Here is a 15333-nt window from a genome sequence, read left to right on the forward strand (position 1 = left end):
TGGAGACCATCCACCAAATGCTTTTAAGATGCTCAAGGCTAAGACAGCCAACAAATTGACCCCAGATTCTCCCTGTCACCCCTAGAGACTCACACGACTGGATTCCCTAGAGGTCCTACTGCCATCTTGTGGGAGTACAGGAAGCATGGAGGAAAAGGGGCACATCATTTTGGGGCCAGTTGGAGATGTTGTCCACACCCTCTGCCTCCCGCTATCACTTTCCTGTGTCACCAGGGTAACCAACACATCACCCATAATCCCCGCAGGTCCAGGCAGCCAGGCAGCTGGAAGGTCAACGCTAATGAAAGATGCTATCTGGAAAACGAGTGCCAAGCCAAGCTGACATAATTAGCTGTATTTGTGGTCCTTGAGGTTTGGTAAGTGAGGATGAGGTGGGAGGAGAATTGGGGAGGGGGGTATCTTCTTCTAAAGCCTCTGAATAAAGAGAGCAATTTGGATGGCTTCCAGTTAGCGATAGCAACTTTCCGAGTGGCTATCTAATTAGTGCCTGCCCAGCTTCTGAAAGACGGCTGCACACAGCAAATAAAACAGAGACGCTTGGCTTCCCCTTAGCTCCAGCCCATGGACTTTCAGGATGTCAACAGCTTCAGATTCAGCGTTCTTTGCCACTATTCCAATGCATGGGGGCATTTTTCCAAAAGAAAAGTGCCATTCTCATCATTGGTGCTCGGAATGCAGGTTGATAATGTCGTTGACATCCCAGAGCCATGTCATCTCAGAGGAGCTGTTAGTTGGCTGAGATTGATGGGGAAAGGAGAAATATGGATGCAACAACAAACATCCTTTTTATCTGATTTTAAATCTTCCAGTGAGCCAAAGTTTCCATGTATGATCTTGAGCAAGTGGACTACCCTAGACTGTTTCCTCATCTGTAAAAAAGGGTTGATTATCAGCACAAGCTGAAAGGTTGTCATTCCGGTCTATGACAAGGGTGTCATTTGGTAGATGTTTAGGAAATGGTCCATGACGATGATGACAATAACAGCGATGACGGTGATGACAATTACCATGATGGGATGGTGACAATGACGGGTAGGTGAAAATGATAGTGACAACACTTGCTTCCCCTCAGTGACCTTGTTTCCCCGGAGTGAGGAGAGCTCAACAACACGTTATAAAAGAGGGACCAGGCTGGGCATGGTGGCTCACGCCTGCTATAATCCCAGCACTTTGGGAGACCGAGGCAGGCAGATTACAAGGTTAAGAGATCGAGACCATCCTGGCCAACAGGGTGAAACCCCGTCTCTACTAAAAATACAAAAATTAGCTGGGCATGGTGGTGTGTGCCTGTAGTCCCAACTACTTGAGAGGCTGAGGCAGGAGAATCGCTTGAACCTGGAGGCGGAGGTTGTAGTGAGCCGAGATTGAACCATTGCGCTCCAGCCTGGGTGACAGAGCAAGACTCTGTCTCAGATAAATAAATAAATAAATAAATAAATAAATAAAAGAGGACCCATTGGTGGATGAGCTTATGTTCCTCATTGTACAGTGAGGCAGAATAAGGGCAATTGCCACATGGAGAGAATGCGTGACCATTTTCGAAGTGCTTTCAACATGCTATCTCATTTGCACCGTTCCGCTGCTCTGTGAGGAAATTGCTACGACCACCCTCAGTTTACAGAAGATAATTTAAAAAAGAAAAGAAAAGAAAAAACCATGAGACTCAGAAGATTAAAACCCTTGCCCAAAGTTCCACCAGGGGTGAGTAAAATAGCCAGGTCTTACACTTGAGCCTTGGGACTTCAAATCTGAAATTCTTTCTGTGGCACAAATAGTGCCTCCCGTTAGATACGCCACGGCTTGGGTAGCCACAGCAGCTCCAGCCAGCCTCCCCCAGGGGACTGTTACAGCCGGGCAGCCCCCTTCTCCATGGTAACCGTGTGCGACCAATAGGCCCTGATCAAAAATGCGGACATGTCAGAAGAGATGCAACAGGACTCGGTGGAGTGCGCTACTCAGGCGCTGGAGAAACACAACATAGAGAAGGCCATTGCTGTTCGTATCGGGAGGGAATTTGACAAGAACGGTTCCACCTGGCATTGCATCGTGGGGAGGAACTCCGGGAGTGACGTGACGCATGAAACCAAACACTTCATCTGCTTTGACCTGGGCCAAGTGTCCATTCTTCCAGTCAAATCTGGTTGAAAGCCTGGATCACTGCCACACACCCACGATCCATCCAAAGACAAGGACTGTGGCTGAAATTCTAAATACCAGAGACTGAAATTTCCAGCCTTGCTGAGGGAACACCTTGATGCTTGAACCTTTATTGTGTATCCTGCAGGGTATTCTCTGTACTAGTTTGTTGTGGTTATAAGCAATTGGCAAAATAGCCCACATTGGTATTTATTTTCTCTTCCATACTTCTGCCCCACATTGTTTTCTCTCAAAATCCTTTCCTTTAAAAAAGAGATCTGTTGCAGATGTGAAAAAAAAAATAGCGCCTCCCAGGCATTTCAAGGAGAGAGGCTCGGGACACTGGTGAAGGTGGGGGACACTGGTGAAGGTGGGGGACACTGGTGAAGGTGGTTCCAGCACGTGGACTTTGTAATAAAGAAGCTCAAGAGAGAGAGATTTGAGACAGAAAGGGAGTGGACGTCTGTGGCCAGTGACCCACAACGCTCACTGCTTCTGCTTACGGGAGAGATGGGAAGTTGATAGGAACCCAGTACCAAGCCAAAATTCCAAAATACGCTAAAATAAGTTACTTTTGTTATCTATGCATAACAAACCCTTTTAAAATTTAATAACTCAAAACAACCACTATTTAATCTTCTCTTACATTTATGGAAGTTGGGAAATCCCAGGTGGGCTGCTGACCTCTGGGGCCTATTCTGAGCGGAATCATTTGAGATGGCTCCCTCACAGGCGATGTTGGCTATCAGCTGAGATCTCAAGTTGACTCCCCTCCACGTGGCCCTTCCATGTGGCTCGGGCTTCTCACAGTTTGACTGCTGCATTCTGAAAGGGAGTATCTCAAGAGTAAACTTTACAAAAGGAAGCATCTTCATCCATTTTGTGTTGCTATAAAGGAATAGCTGAGGCTGGGTGGTTTACGAAGAAAAGAGGTTTATTTGGCTTATGGTTCTGCTGGCTGGAAGGTTCAAGACTGGACATCTGGTGAGGGTCTCAGGCTGCTTCCACTCATGGCAGGAGGGAAGGGAGCCACCATGTTTAGAGACCACCTGGTGCGGAAGGAAGGTAAGCGCCACGCTCTTTTTAACAACCAGTTCTTGTGGGAACTAATAGAGTGAGAACTCACTCCAGCTCCACCGTGGACGATCAAATTTCAACATGAAACAAACTGTATCCAATCTATAGCGGGGAGAAAAGAGAAGCTGCCAGGTCTCTGAAGACCTAGCCTCAAACATCTCAGGACATCACATCTACTAGGTTCTGGTGACTCAGAGCAGTCACAGATCAACCCACATTCAAAGAAAAGGCGTAAACTCCACTTCTTGATGTGAGAAGAGGCATGTTCATACAGGGAGGGGAGAAATTGTTGGTGGCCTCTTTGGAGATGAGTTACCGCAGAAGCTGAGCTCTATCATTTTCCAGCAGGAATTATATTGAACTTGGGTTTATGTAGTATTATCTATAGTAATGAAGTAATAATCACTACAACTTTTTGAGTGACTCCAGGCCACTTAAAAGAACCAGCAAACTTCTATGACTGCTCTAAATGTTAGACAGATCTAGCATACTTAAAGTTAGTTGCATCGCTTGAACCCACAGGCTACTAAACTACAACATAGGTTGAATTCATAGCTTTAGGATGTATTAAAAGAGTGGGGCTCAGTTCTAAAATTTAGATTTTGGGGGAAGCTTTTAATGGCTGAAGCAATCCCCAGTTCACGGAGCCTCCCATGTCAGTGAATCTTGCCTTGTTTGAAAATTCCAGGGTGACTACTTTGCAAGAGAAAGCCATGTTTCCTCCTGATCGACTCCACTGCAGCTAGTCTGTCTCTAGAGCTATACTTTAAGTTAGACCCAAGCATTTTATGTACCTAAAGAGTGATAATAGTTGCAAATTCATGTTAGCAGGAAATGGGGAGATAGGTGGGCATAGACTCAGAAGGCATTAGACCAGGAATGAAAAACCGTAATTTTACCTAACATTTCTGACTTCATTCTTGATTGATTTTTAGCAGGGGATTTTCCAGAGAATCTGAATTCCATGTACTAGCTTGAGCAGCTGGGGGTTCTTACTATTTGCTTGGGTGGCTGCCATGAACGACACCTCCCTGTATTTATTTCCTTGTGTAATTTCGTCCCATGTTTGACTGGGGCTGTCCTACTGACTTGCTTTAGCTCATGGAATGCAGAAGTGAAGTCCAGGAAGCGTCTGTTTTTGTGCTCTTGAGAGCCCTGAGCAGCCGTATAAGAAGTCCAGCTATTCTCCTGGAAAGGGAGATCATATGAAGGGGCACAGAGGTCCAGATATGTTAGGGAAGACGTCAGCTTGGATGTTACAGACCACAGAGTTGGGCTGTTTTGTTATCCACTTGCTCAAATCAGAGGTTTCCATCACAAGAGCTCAAACTGGGAGATCTGGGTTTGTTCCGATGAAAGGAGAAGGTAGGTTCTTATACAGCATACATACCATTGCCCAGATACCCCCAAGAAAAGCCATGAATGGGCCAGATTCTGGTGGCTGGGCAGGGGGATTCAGAGTTCCAAGTGCCCATCAGACATCACCCACCTTGGTACAGTCTGGGCATACTCAAAGCCCTGGCCTGCGGGAGAGCAATTTTTTTTTTTTTTTTTTTTTGAGATGGAGTCTTGCTCTGTCACCAGGCTGGAGTGCAGCGGCATGATCTTGGCTTGCTGCAACCTCCACCTCCTGGGTTCAAGCGATTCTCATGCTTCAGCCTCCAGAGTAACTGGGATGACAGGTACATGCCACCATACCCAGTTAATTTTTGTATTTTTAGTAGAGACGGAGTTTTACCATGTTGTTCAGAAAGGCCTCAATTTCCTGACCCGGCGATCCACCTGCCTCAGCCTCCCAAAGTGCTAGGATTATAGGTGTGAGCCACTGTGCTTGGCCAGGAGAGCAATTTCTTCTACCTCCTGGGCAGATATTCTGTGACTGCTGCTGTCAATTACCCATCATGGTGAAGGAGAGCTTCGGAGGCAAAAGTACAGAGACCACCTGCTACTCCAGCCTGGTGTGGAATTCCAGGTCATCAGCGTAGACAGCAAAGGGAGGAAACTAGAACTTCCCTTTTCATCACATTTCTGCTCTGGGAATCCAATTTCTACAGCCACATTATGTTATTAAAAATGCCAGTTTTCAACGAAAAATTTAAGACACACAAAGAAACAGCAGAGTATGGCTCATACAAAGGGAAATCAGCAACCAATAAAAACTGTCTTTAAAGAAACCTAGGTGTTGAACTTACTAGGAAAAGCCTTTAAATTTACACAATAAATTAAATATATTCAAAGAAGTAAATACAATTAGGCTTAAATAATTTAAGGAAAGTGTGAGAACGATGTGTTATGAAATAGCAAATACCAAAAAAGAAACAGAAATTATAAGATGAACCAAATAGAAATTCTGAAGTTGAAAATTAAAACAGAAAGGAAAAACTTACTAGAATAGCCTAGTAGCAAATTTGAATTATCCTGTGTGGCCTGGAGTTATGAATACAGAATGCTGAGTTTATTGTTTTCTTCCTTTAAACTCTACAGTATAGTTACACGTAGTTAACATACCCTACTGTGCACTATTTTAGGAGCACTTCAAAAAGTCCCATCCCAGAGAAGTGTCACAATTTTACCTAACTGGCAGCTCCCTGAAAAAGCCATATTTGCAAATCTTCTCATTATTTAACCTGAGACAGAGTTTGATAACCGGAAAAAGCCATATCCTAGGGAATTTGTCAAAAAAATGGTGGAAATTATTGAACATCACAGACCAGTTGGAAGAAATAAGAAGCTGATCAGAAATTTAAAGTCTGGGAAATGAGATGACCATAGGGAACTTTGGAAACCTCCAACATATTCCTGGGAATCTAGAATTCCATGAACATGTGCATGGGTGTGCACATGCCCAGAAAGCACCAAGTGAGGTCTTAACCTCTCACCTCTGGATGATCTGAGACCTGATACAAGCAGGAAGTGAGAGTTTGGAACTGACAGGACATTGAAGGTACACACAGAGCCCCTTGACAAAGGGCAGAAGTCCTATTGGTTCAAGACATTTAAGGGACTCTGTCCAATCATTAGCTTGACACTAGGCTAAACAGGCAGATATTTCAGCAGCCACACATGACAAGCAATATAGACTTTATACAATTAGTCCAGAAAGGTTATTAAACAAACATATTGGGAGGAAAGAAACATCAACAGCCACAAACCCTGGGGAAGGAATCCAATTTCTAGAGTAGCCACATTACATTATTAAACATGTCCAGTTTTCAATGAAAAATTTAAGACACACAAAGAAACAGCAAAGTATGGCTCATACACAGGGAAATCAGCAACCAATAAAAACTGTCTTTAAAGAAACCTAGGTGTTGAACTTACTAGGAAAAGCCTTTAAATCTACACAATAAATTAAATATATTCAAAGAAGTAAATACAATTAGGCTTAAAGAATTTAAGGAAAGTGTGAGAATGATGTCTTATGAAATAGCAAATACCAAAAAAGAAATAGAAACTATAAGATGAACCAAATAGAAATTCTGAAGTTGAAAATTAAAACAGTAAGGAAAAACTTACTAGAATAGCCTAGTAGCAGATTTGAATTATCCTTTCTGTAGAACAGAAAGAAAAAAGAATAATGATAAGTAAACAGAGTCTCAGAGACCTATGAGACATTATCAACCGTTCCAACATATGAATAGTGAGAATCTCAGCAAGAAAGGAGAAAATAAAGAGCAGAAAAAAAAATATTTGAAGAAATAATGGCAGAAAATGTCCCAAATATACTTTTTAAACCATGGTAATCTGTGCATTCAGAAGCTCAGTGAACCCAATAGGATAAATCCAAAGAGATCGACACCTAGACACATACAGTCAAAAGAAAGAGACAAGGAGAGAAACTTGAAAGCAGGAAGAGAGAAGAAGCAACTCATCAAATACAAGGGATTATCAATAATATTAATAGCTGATTTCTCATCAGAAACCATGAATTCCAGAAGGCAGTGGGATGGCATGTTGAAAATAATGACAAAAAAACATTGTCAACCGGTAATTCTATATCCAGTAAAACTATCCTTTAGAAATGAAGAAGAAATTAAGACATTTCCAGATACATTAAAACAGAAAGAATTTGCTGCTAGAAGACAAAAAAATACTAAATAAAGTCCTTCAGGCTGAAATGAGAGAACACTAGACAGGTAACTCAAATCCACAGAAAGAAACAAAGAGAATTGGTAAAAGTAACTGCATAAGTAAATATACAAGATAGTACAAATGTATTTCTTATGACTCTCTGCTTCTCCTGTCTGACTTAAAAGTTAACTATATGTAGCAGTAGTTACTTTTTAAAAATTATATTAAAGATATTATACTATATAAGGATGTGATTTATATGACAACAATAGCAGAAAAGAGAAGGGAGGTAGTATCGGTTGGTGCAAAAGTAATTGCCATTTTTGCCACTACTTTTAATGGGGAAAAAAACTCAATTACTTTTGCATCAACCTATATCAAACTAGATTGGGGCAATCAGTGTTTTGTATTCAGGTATGCATCACTTAGCAATGGGGGACTTTTTGAGAACTACATCTTTGGATGATTTCATCATTGTGCAAACATCATAAAGTGTATTACACAAACCTACAGAGTACAGCCTACTACAACCCAGGCTGTATGGCATAGCCTATTACTCCTAGGCTGCAAACCTGTACAGCATGTTACTACATTGAATACTGTAGACAGTTGTGACACAATGGCATTTGTGTATCCAAACATAGAAAAGGTTCAGTAAAAATATAGTCTAAAAGATTTTCTTAAAAGGTACACCTGTAGAGAGCACTTACCATGATTGGGAGTTTGCAGGACTGGAAGTTTCTCTGGGTGAGTTAATGAATGAGTGGTGAATGAATGTGAAGGCCAAGAACATACCTTTTTCTACTTTAGACTTTGTAAACACTATACATTTAGGCTATACTAATTTTATTTTTAAAATTTCTTTCTTCAATAACAAATTAATCTTAGCTTATTATAACTTTTTGACTTTACAAATTTTAAATTATTTTTAGCTTTTTAACTCTTTTGTAAACCAAGCACAAACACATTGTACAGAGGCATAAAAACACTTTTTCTTTATATTCTTATTCTATAATTTTATTTGTTTTTTACATTTTTATTTACTTATTTTTACTTTTTAAACTTTTTTGTTAAAAACGAAGACAAATAAACTCTTAGCCTAAGCCTACAAGGGATCAGGATCATCAATATCAGCATATTCCACCTCTACATCTTGTCTCACTGGAAGGTTATAGGGTCCAGCCCTACAGGGTCTTTTAAGCCCCTACCTGCTGATGTGGAGATGAGAAACTGAAAATAAAGACACAAGACACAGAGATAGAGAAATGAGAGTTTGGGCCCAGGAGTCCACTGCCAACCAAAGCATGGAGTCACGGAGTGGCCCCAAGTGCCTGGACACTCTGACTTTTATTGAATACAAACAGGGGGCAGGTAGGTAGGGTAAGGTAATGGTGGTCAGTGATAGGGTCAGGTAAGTCACGTGTCTTGAAGACAGGGGCTCAGGATTTTCAAGAAGCCAAGGGGAGGAGAAAACCTAATGCGTCAGCACTTTTTCATATTTGTCAAGAGTATCAAGGGTGTTAAAATTTATGTTACTACTACTAATTCTTATCTTAGAAGAAAGAGAGGAACCAGGTGCAGAAGCAAAACATGAAAGTAGACATGGAATGTGACCGCTGAAGCACAGCATCACAGAGACAATTAAGCGCCCGGATGTCTGCAGCCTCCCTGACAGCCACCAGGCCTACCACAAGAATTTGGAAGAGCAGAGTTTTCTCCTAAGTCCCCCGAGGAAGGAGACATCTCAGTCATTTTGGACATCTCCTTCCCTAGCTGGCTAAACAGTGGCGCTTTCACAGCTCTGGTGCTGCCACACAGCGAGGCGCCCTGCAGCAGCCCTTATGGGGGTGTGACAGAGGGCTAAGAGCATCTTGTCTTAGAGTCACCTCTTTCCCAATGCCACTTCAGTTCCATACTTCACGACCTGAGACTTACTAGTAAAATGAAAGATTATATGATTGTATATATGTATACATTTATGATTACGTGGGAATAGTTATGTGATTATGATTATATCTAGGAATAGCTATGTAACTATATTGCTAATTCTTTTCTAATTCAATATTTCTATGAGAACAGACTGAGGCCTCAGACCCTTGCCTCTACTCTTCCAGGGATTCCCCCCAAGAGAAGTCTTCAATAACATATGTGGAACTGTCATCTCTTATGATAACAATGTCTTCTGCTGGAATTGTAATATCTCCTGAATGATCTGCCTGGCTGTTTTACAGTTAACTTTTTTTTAAATAAACAGAAGGAGTACACTGTAAAATAACCGTAAAAGGTATAGTATAGTATAGTAATATATAAGCTGGTACCATAGTCATTTATTACCATTATCAAGCATTATGTGCTATACATAATTGTATGTGATATACTTGTATATGACTGGCAACTCAGTCAGTTTACACCGGCACCACCACAAATATGTAAGTAATACATTGTGACATGATCTTACAGTGGCTATGACATCATTAGGCAAAAGATATTTTTCAGCCTTATTGTAATCTTTTGGGACCACCATCATATAGGAGGTCCATTATTGACTAAAAGGTTATGCATTGCATGACTTTACTGTCTAAGTCAAGCTGGCGTTAACCTGAACTAGACTGTTTTCCTCTAAGATGTTAATTGTAGCGTCCGGAGCAACTACTGAGAAAAATATCTAAAAAATAAAGTGAAAGGAATGAAAGTGGTGTGCCAGGAAATATTTGCTTGATACGAAAAAAGGCATTAACAGAGAAATAGAAAAACAAAAAGACGTAAGTCATATAGAAAACAAATAGCAAGATGGGAGATGTAAATCCTATCATATCATTAGTTACATGAAGCACAGATAGATTAAACACTCCAATCAGAGGGCAGATACTGGTCAAATGACTTTTTAAAAATGATTCAACTCTTTGTTGTCTGCAAGAGATTCATTTTAGATTCAAAGACACAAATGAAATTACAAAAGCAATTCCACTTGCAATAACACCAGAAAGAATAAAATGCTTAGGAATAAATTAAACAAAAGAACTGCAAGACTTGTATATTGAAAGCTATGAACCATTGTTGAAATGAATTAAAGACCTAAATCAATGGAAAAGCATCTCATGTTCATGGATTGAAATACTTAATAATGTTAAATTGGCAATACTCTCCAAACTGATCTACAGAATCAAAACAATTCCTATTCCAATCCCAGCTGCCTTTTTTGCAGAAATTGACAAGCTGGTCCTACAATTCATTTGTGAATACAAGAGATCCAAAATAGCCAAAGCAACCCTGATGAAGAAAAAAGTTGAGGGACTCATCTTTCCCAATTTCAATGCTTACTACAAAGTTACAGTAATCAAGACAGACATATAAAAACAGACACATAAATCAATGGAACAGAATTAAGAGTTCAAAAATAAATATCTACAGTCAATTGAGTTTTGAAAAGGATGCCAAGATAATTCAATGGGAAATATTAGTCTTTTCAACATATGGTGCTTAATATTCACATGTAAAAAATGAATTTGGATTCCACCATACAAATAAATTAACTCAAAATTGGTCAAAGGCCTAAATGTAAAATTTAAAACTATGAAATTCTTAGAAAAAAATAAGCATAAAACTTTTATAACCTTGGATTAGGCAATGGTTTACTTATATGCCCAGAAAAGATACATAAACTCAACTTCATCAAAATTAAAACTTTCGTGCATCAAAGGACAGCATCAAGAAAATGAAAAGACAATCTGCAGTATAGGAGACTGCTGATAAGAAACTTACATACAGACATATAAAAAAACTCTTACAACTCAACAGTTAAAAAAAAAAAGATATTTTATTGAAAAAAGATTTGCATAGATGTTTCTCTAAAGAAGATACCCAAGTGACCGATAAGCACATAAAAAGATGCTCAACATTGTAGTCATAAGGAAAATGCAAGTCAGAATCAAAAGATACCATGTCACACCCCCAACAGGATGGCTATAATTTTTTTAAAAGACAATAACAAGGATTGGCATGAATGTAGAGAAGTTAGAAAGCTTATACACTGCTGGTGGGAATGGGAAATGGTGCAGTCACTTTGGAAAACAGCTTAGCAATTCTTAAGATAGTTAACATCAAGTGGCCATGTGACTCAGATTTCCACTTAAGGTGTGTGCCCAAGAGAACTGGAAAGATCTGTTCACACAAAAACTTACACACAGAGTGCTCATAGCTACGATACTTAACAGTAGTTAAGTGGGAACAACTCCTAATGTCCCTCAACATGGATAAGCAAAACGTGATAAATCCATATGATGGAATTTTATTTGTCAATAAAAAGGAATTAAATACTAATACATACTATAATATGAATGAAGCTTAAACACATTATAAGTGAAAGACCCAGTCATGAAAGACCACTTATGTTGTATAATTTCATTTATATGAAATATCCAGAATAAGTAAATCCACAGAGAGAGAAAGTAGATTAGTGGTTACAAGGGGTTGGAGAGGGAAGATGTTTGGGGTCTCTTATTAGGGTAACAAAAAATGTCCTAAGATTAGATAGTGGTGATGGTTGTACAACTCTGTGAATATGCTAAAATCCACTGAATTATACACTTTAAAACAGTGGATTTTGTGATATGTGAATTTTACCTCAATAAGATGTTATTTAATAAAATAATAATAAACTAAAATAGAGAAAACTTCCTTAACTCAATAAAGTGCATTTGCCAAAGACCTAAAGGAAACATTATATGCAATGGTAAAACTATAAATGTAGTATAAGTAAAGTCAGAAATAAAATAAGTGTTCCTGCTACACCTTTTTTATTTCTTTTTTTAAGTTCTATTTTACTTAAAGTTCTAGGATATATGTGCAGAAGCTGCAGGTTTGTTACATAGGTATACATGTGCTATGGTGGCTTGATGCTACACCTTTTTATGCAGCATTGTACAAGAGACCCCAGCTAGCAACATAAAACAAGGAAAGATCATGTAAGGAATTTTTTAAACAAGGAATCATTATCTGTTCATCATCTGATTGTATGGAAAATCCCAGATTTTCTATAGACAATTAAGACTAGCAAGATAAGAGAGTCAGCCTCATTCCTGTATACAAGCTCAATCATGTTCCCATATGCCCGCAATAATCAATCAGAATATGTAACTGAGAGAAAGTTCCCAATTGTAAAAGCAAGAAAAACTGTAAGTTACTTGGAAATAAATCCAATGAAAGATGTGAGAGACCTTTATAGAGAAAATTATGAAAAGTTACTGAAGGACGTAGAAGAACTGAAAAAAAAATGGAGAAATATCACACATTCATGCATGGGAAGACTCAATATTATACAGATGTCAGTTCTCCTCCAAATTAATCTATAAATTCATTGCAATTCCTATCCAAATCCCAATGGAGCTTTTCATAGAGCTTGACAAACTGATTCTAACATTAATCTGAAGTAGTTGAGAAGAAAGAAGAGTCAAGACGAAAGAATAAGGAGAAAGAACTTTCTCAGCTAGACATAGACAAACGATAAAGCCATGTGAAATTAAAATCATGAAGGAGGTATGTAGGATAGACAAATCTGTCAGCAGAACAGACCAGAGAGCTCTGTATATTTATGAGGACTTGGTATATGTTGGAGGTGGCTTTATGTATCATCAAGAAATAATGATTATTCAATAAATAGTGTCAGACAATTAGCTACCTCTATGAGGGACATTTTTTATTTCAGTCATTTTTGGGGTGCAGGGGGGCTTTTGGTTATTGGATAAGTTATTTAGTGGCAATTCTGAGATTTTGGTGCACCCATCACCCAAGCAGTGTCCCTAATATGTAGTCTTTATCCCTCACCCACCTCCCACCCTTTTCCCTTGAATCTCCAAAGACCATTATATTGCTCTTATGCCTTTGCATCCTCACAGCTTAGTTCCCACTTATAAGTGGGAACATACGATGCTTGGTTTTCCATTCCTGAGTTACACCACTCAGAACAATGGCCTCCAGCTCCATCCAAGTTGTTGTAAAAGACATTGTTTCATTCCTTTTTATGGCTGAGTAGCATTCTATGTTGTATATACACATTTTCTTTATCCACTCATTAACTAATGTGCACTTAAGTTGGTTCCAAATCTTTGTATATGAATTGTGCTGCTATAAACATGGGTGTGCATGTGTCTTTTTTCATGTAATGACTTGTTTTCCTTTGAAAAGATACCCAATAGTGGGATTGCTGGATTTAACAGTAGTTCTACTTTTAGTTTTTTGAGGAATCTCTATGAGGGACATTTTTAACTTAATCCCTACCTCATAACACACATAAATTTCAGATAGCTCAAACAAAACTTTAAAACTATTATAAGGAAATGTAGATGATTATCTTTACTATATGGAGTTAGGATAAGATTTCCCAAACACATAGCAAGATACTAATTATAATAGAAAACCTTTTCCATTTGACTACTTCAAATACTAAAATTTCTGTATGCTAAAACCATCATGAAACAAAGTAAAAGTACAAAAATACATTTGAAAAAGATAGTTGCAACAGTATAGAAATAGTACTCAGAATACACAGTACAGTACTCCTGTTACTCAAAAAGAAAACAACAAATGGCTGGGCACAGTGGCTCATCCCTTTCACCCCAGCACATTGGGAGAATGAGATGGGCAGATCAGCTGAGGTCAGGAGTTTGAGACCAGCCTGGCCAACATGGTGAGACCCGTCTCCACTAAAAATACAAAAATTAGCTAGGCATGGTGATGGGCACCTGTAATCCCAGCTACTTAGGAAGCTGAGGCAGGAGAATTGCCTGAACCTGGGAAGTGGAGGTTGCAATGAGGCAAGATCGTGTCACTGCACTCCAGCCTGGGTGAGAGAGCAAGACTCAGTCTCCAAAAAAAAAAAAAAAAAAAAAAAACAGAAAAAAAAAGAAAATGACAAACAACCCAATTTTTAAAAAATAAGTAAAAGAAAACACAAAAGATGCACTAAAAAAAAACCCAAAAGATTGACAGATATATGTTGAAAGTGAAACTTCAATACGAAGTTGGGAAATAACATTTTTTAAATTGAATTCTTTTTCTTACAGATCACATTGGCCAAAAAAAAAAAAATTCATTCCTATTATCCTTGTCCAGTCAGGATCACTCACATTGTTGGGGCTGTATTTGGGAAAATCACCCCAGAAAATATATTTGTAGTAACTATCACAGTTAAGCATGCAACTATTCTATGATCTAACATAGCTACTGCTAGGTCTATATATAGACCTCGGAAATCTCATGTGTAGCAGTGACTGTAGCTGAAAAGAAAAGGCAATGACCTCAATGTTCTTCCACGTGGAAATAGCTTTTAATGTGCCGTATTCACATAATGGAATATTATATAGCTATTGAAATGAATGAACTAGATCTGTGAGTATCAGCTTAGATCAAACTCACACAGACTATTGGGAGAAGAAAGCAAATTGCAGATGGCTAAACACAGTGAATCATTTATGTGACATGTTCAGTCACACAAAAGCCACTGCATATTGTTTGTAAGTATAAACACATATGGCAAAAATGTGAAAACATGAACAGAAAGGATGAAAACAAGCTCATGATTATGATTGCCTCTGAGAGATAAAGGAGAATTGGGACGAGAAAGAGGACTGAAGAATTTCAGTTTCATTAGTAATTTTTAAATTTTCTTAGTTTACGGAAGGATGTGGGACGCATGTTAACATTTGTGAATTCAGAATAGTAGATAAACGGGAGTCTCTTCCCTCCCTCCCTTCCTTCCTCCCTTCCTTCCTTCCTTTCTTCCTTCCATCTTGTCTTTCTAATAAGAAATAAATAATAATGGCCTCTCCTTCCTGGAAGTGGGGAAGGAAAATGAAAAGCTAAAATGAATGCATTTTTTCTTAACTCCTACTCATATATATCTTGGAATAAGGATGATGAGAATCCAGGAGGTCTTCAGTGAGGAGGTGATACTTTTAATGGAGTTTTGACAGATGAATAGAAGTTCTCCTCTGTAGAGAATCAAGAAGAAAGATGGAAGAAAGACATTCT

General features: G+C 38.9%; 1 pseudogene; it reads left to right on the forward strand.

Annotated features, from left to right (window-relative positions):
• Nucleotides 1-977: 977 nt before the first annotated feature.
• Nucleotides 978-2166, forward strand: LOC104652471 (dynein light chain 1, cytoplasmic-like; annotated as a pseudogene).
• The last annotated feature ends 13167 nt before the right edge of the window (nucleotides 2167-15333 follow it).

The sequence above is a fragment of the Saimiri boliviensis genome, chromosome 11 (genome assembly GCF_048565385.1).
Source record: "Saimiri boliviensis isolate mSaiBol1 chromosome 11, mSaiBol1.pri, whole genome shotgun sequence".
NCBI classification, from domain to species: Eukaryota; Metazoa; Chordata; class Mammalia; order Primates; family Cebidae; genus Saimiri; species Saimiri boliviensis.